A 4471-nucleotide genomic window follows, 5' to 3' on the forward strand; every position below is an offset into this window, starting at 1 on the left:
CTGGTTGGGAAACACTGGTGTAACATGATGTGTATGCTGAATAGGCTAGAACAGTGTTTCCCAACCAGTGTGCCTCCAGCTGTTTCAAATCTACAACTACCAGCATGCCCAAAGTCTGTCAGGGCATGCTGGGAGTTGTACTTTTGCAACAGCTGGAGGCACACTGGTTTGTAAACATTAGCATACACACACAACAGGGACTACCACTCCCAGCATGTGTCATTCAGGAGTCCCCCCTCCCCCTTCACATATAGAGATCCAGTATGAGATTTATTCCCCTGCAGTCCATACATCCCCAGCCCGTGCACCTTCTCATCCTCCCCTTCAGATAACACTTATCTTCTCTGTGTTCCTTCTCCTGTGCAGACCTGTGTCCTTAGAATACAGAGCGGGGGAGGGGAGGTGAGGAGCTGTGTACTCAGCTGGATGAGATGAGGGGGCGTGGTTTATTTCTCTCATGCAGACAGAGAAGGAAAAAAAAAGCTATGACATCTTGTCCACCTCAGACTCAGAACATGGCCGCTGTGGACAACAGTAAAAGAAAACCCTCTGAACTACAGAACCTCCTGCCCAACAAACAGGTAAGAAAAACACATACACGCTGCCAAAACATATAACACATGTATATTGCAAAAAAAAAAAGTTACAAAGAAGATGCCATATAGTCAAAATAAAAATTACCACCCGAGGTACTCCTTTAATGCTACCAGAACTAACTCTCTTGCCGAACAAAAGAGAATAGAAAATAAATGTGTGGCCTTCCACAAGATGGCCCCAGAATGCACCAATTCTTTCAATGATGGACCGTGTATGGCCTATCATTGAAACCATTGGTGCAGCTGGGGCCTCCCACTCCTCCTGGCCCCCAGTAAGTTAATTCTATTTAAATATGTTACATTTGTTAAGTTTTGTTTTCAGAAGTAGGTTTTGTTAAGAAGTAGGTTTTGTTTAGGTAGGATTAGGTCTGTTTTTGAATTAAGTTTTCTTTAGTAATTAGTTAAGTTTACTTAGACTTTTACTGCTGCAGGAATGATAAGAGTGAACACAGGTGTGATGGAAAAGAAAGGTCTTTATCCAAGTCACTGAGACTTTGATAAACTGTTGACTGACTTTCTTTTCCATTACACCCGTGTTCACTCATCTCTTCTTCTTCCCACAGACAAAACTCAGCTCAATAAGGACCACCCTGCACGCAAGGAGACCGAAGTGCACCCTACTTGGCCAAATAATTGACCTGTTCTGAGAGGTGAGATATGAACAATTGCAATGGAAGTAGATAACATGTGTAAACCTGGTTTTGTTGGATTGCAGTATACTGGTACTTTACAGACTTTTGTGTTCACTCATCTCTTCTTCTCGCAGATGCAACTCAGAAAAAGATAACAGAAGGAGCCAACCAAGATCAAAAGTGTTGGTAAGTACCGCATCAAATTGAAACACCACATTTACACAATGTTTACACTTGAGGTCCAGAGGTCCAGGAGGAGCGGAAGGCCCCAGCTGCATAAATTTTGTCAAAGATGGACCACACACAATGGCAGTCACTATGTAACTGTCTGTGATCCATCATTGAAAGAATTGATGCATCTGAGGCTATCTTGTTGAAGGCCACAAATTGAGGTTTGATTCTTTCTTTTTTAAGGCAAGAGAGTTAGTTCTGGTAGCTACAATGTTGAGGTACTTTAAAGGAAAGCAGGTACAGAAGACAAAAGTGATGATGAAGCAGGGCCAAGTACAGAAAGAATTGATGCAGGGCCAAGTACAGAGAGAATGGATGCAGGGCCAAGTACAGAGAGAATGGATGCAGGGCCAAGTACAGAGAGAATGGATGCAGGGCCAAGTACAGAGAGAATGGATGCAGGGCCAAGTACAGAGAGAATGGATGCAGGGCCAAGTACAGAAAGAATTGATGCAGGGCAAAGTACAGAAAGAATTGATGCAGGGCCAAGTACAGGAAGAATTGATGCAGGGCCAAGTACAGGAAGAATGGATGCAGGGCCAAGTACAGAGAGAATGGATGCAGGGCCAAGTACAGAAAGAATTGATGCAGGGCCAAGTACAGGAAGAATTGATGCAGGGCCAAGTACAGGAAGAATGGATGCAGGGCCAAGTACAGAAAGAATTGATGCAGGGCCAAGTACAGAGAGAATGGATGCAGGGCCAAGTACAGGAAGAATTGATGCAGGGCCAAGTACAGGAAGAATTGATGCAGGGCAAAGTACAGAAAGAATTGATGCAGGGCCAAGTACAGGAAGAATTGATGCAGGGCCAAGTACAGGAAGAATTGATGCAGGGCCAAGTACAGGAAGAATTGATGCAGGGCCAAGTACAGAAAGAATTGATGCAGGGCAAAGTACAGGAAGAATTGATGCAGGGCCAAGTACAGAGAGATTGGATGCAGGGCCAAGTACAGGAAGAATGGATGCAGGGCCAAGTACAGAGAGAATGGATGCAGGGCCAAGTACAGAGAGAATGGATGCAGGGCCAAGTACAGAGAGAATGGATGCAGGGCCAAGTACAGGAAGAATTGATGCAGGGCCAAGTACAGGAAGAATGGATGCAGGGCCAAGTACAGGAAGAATTGATGCAGGGCCAAGTACAGGAAGAATTGATGCAGGGCCAATACAGGAAGAATGGATGCAGGGCAAAGTACAGAAAGAATTGATGCAGGGCCAAGTACAGGAAGAATGGATGCAGGGCCAAGTACAGAGAGAATGGATGCAGGGCCAAGTACAGGAAGAATGGATGCAGGGCAAAGTACAGAAAGAATTGATGCAGGGCCAAGTACAGGAAGAATGGATGCAGGGCCAAGTACAGGAAGAATTGATGCAGGGCCAAGTACAGGAAGAATTGATGCAGGGCCAAGTACAGGAAGAATTGATGCAGGGCCAAGTACAGGAAGAATGGATGCAGGGCCAAGTACAGGAAGAATTGATGCAGGGCCAAGTACAGGAAGAATTGATGCAGGGCCAAGTACAGGAAGAATTGATGCAGGGCCAATACAGGAAGAATGGATGCAGGGCAAAGTACAGAAAGAATTGATGCAGGGCCAAGTACAGGAAGAATGGATGCAGGGCCAAGTACAGAGAGAATGGATGCAGGGCCAAGTACAGGAAGAATGGATGCAGGGCAAAGTACAGAAAGAATTGATGCAGGGCCAAGTACAGGAAGAATGGATGCAGGGCCAAGTACAGGAAGAATTGATGCAGGGCCAAGTACAGGAAGAATTGATGCAGGGCCAAGTACAGGAAGAATTGATGCAGGGCCAAGTACAGGAAGAATTGATGCAGGGCCAAGTACAGGAAGAATTGATGCAGGGCCAAGTACAGGAAGAATGGATGCAGGGCCAAGTACAGAGAGAATGGATGCAGGGCCAAGTACAGAGAGAATGGATGCAGGGCCAAGTACAGGAAGAATTGATGCAGGGCCAAGTACAGGAAGAATGGATGCAGGGCCAAGTACAGGAAGAATGGATGCAGGGCCAAGTACAGGAAGAATTGATGCAGGGCCAAGTACAGGAAGAATTGATGCAGGGCCAAGTACAGAGAGAATGGATGCAGGGCCAAGTACAGGAAGAATGGACGCAGGGCCAAGTACAGAAAGAATTGATGCAGGGCCAAGTACAGAGAGAATGGATGCAGGGCCAAGTACAGGAAGAATGGATGCAGGGCCAAGTACAGAAAGAATTGATGCAGGGCCAAGTACAGAGAGAATGGATGCAGGGCCAAGTACAGGAAGAATGGATGCAGGGCCAAGTACAGGAAGAATTGATGCAGGGCCAAGTACAGGAAGAATTGATGCAGGGCCAAGTACAGAGAGAATGGATGCAGGGCCAAGTACAGGAAGAATGGATGCAGGGCCAAGTACAGAGAGAATGGATGCAGGGCCAAGTACAGAGAGAATGGATGCAGGGCCAAGTACAGAGAGAATGGATGCAGGGCCAAGTACAGAGAGAATGGATGCAGGGCCAAGTACAGAGAGAATGGATGCAGGGCCAAGCAGTGGCGTTGCGACCCGGGTGCGGGGGGTGCGGAGCGCACCGGGTGACACCAGCCTGGAGGGGTGACACCACGGCCGGCAGCACCCCCCACATCTGCACACCGTCACTCATCTCAGCCGGTATTTGCAGCATCCCCAGACAGAAGAGGCTTCTTCCATGACCTGCAAGATGCCGCACTCCAGTTTCAGCCCCCGACACAATCCTATCCCCCAGCCCCAGGAAGCCGCCTGCAATGCTTTCTGGGAACAGAAATGCCGTGCGCACGTCTGTTCCCTCCCCCGACGTGTCCCTGCCTCATGTGCTCCGCGTCTTCTGAGGATTCATGGGGGATAAATTCCTCCCCAAACCCCGGACATTCCTGGACCTCGAGCCGCCCGGGGAGAGGAGAAAGTGAAGACAAGAGACTGGTGAGCTGGTGAGACCTCTCTGCTGTATTTAATGCAGTGTTTCCCAACCAGGGTGCCTCCAGCT

The 4471-nt window shown here is 47.9% G+C and overlaps 1 long non-coding RNA gene across 1 annotated transcript; it reads left to right on the forward strand.

The window, feature by feature from the left end:
• The first annotated feature begins 503 nt into the window (after positions 1–503).
• LOC130277590 (uncharacterized) lies at positions 504–1520 on the forward strand. The gene is made up of 3 exons (XR_008845483.1): positions 504–581; positions 1160–1246; positions 1363–1520. It is a non-coding gene; the product is annotated as an uncharacterized LOC130277590 (long non-coding RNA).
• Positions 1521–4471: the final 2951 nt, after the last annotated feature.

The sequence above is a fragment of the Hyla sarda genome, chromosome 6 (assembly GCF_029499605.1).
Source record: "Hyla sarda isolate aHylSar1 chromosome 6, aHylSar1.hap1, whole genome shotgun sequence".
Lineage (NCBI taxonomy): Eukaryota > Metazoa > Chordata > Amphibia > Anura > Hylidae > Hyla > Hyla sarda.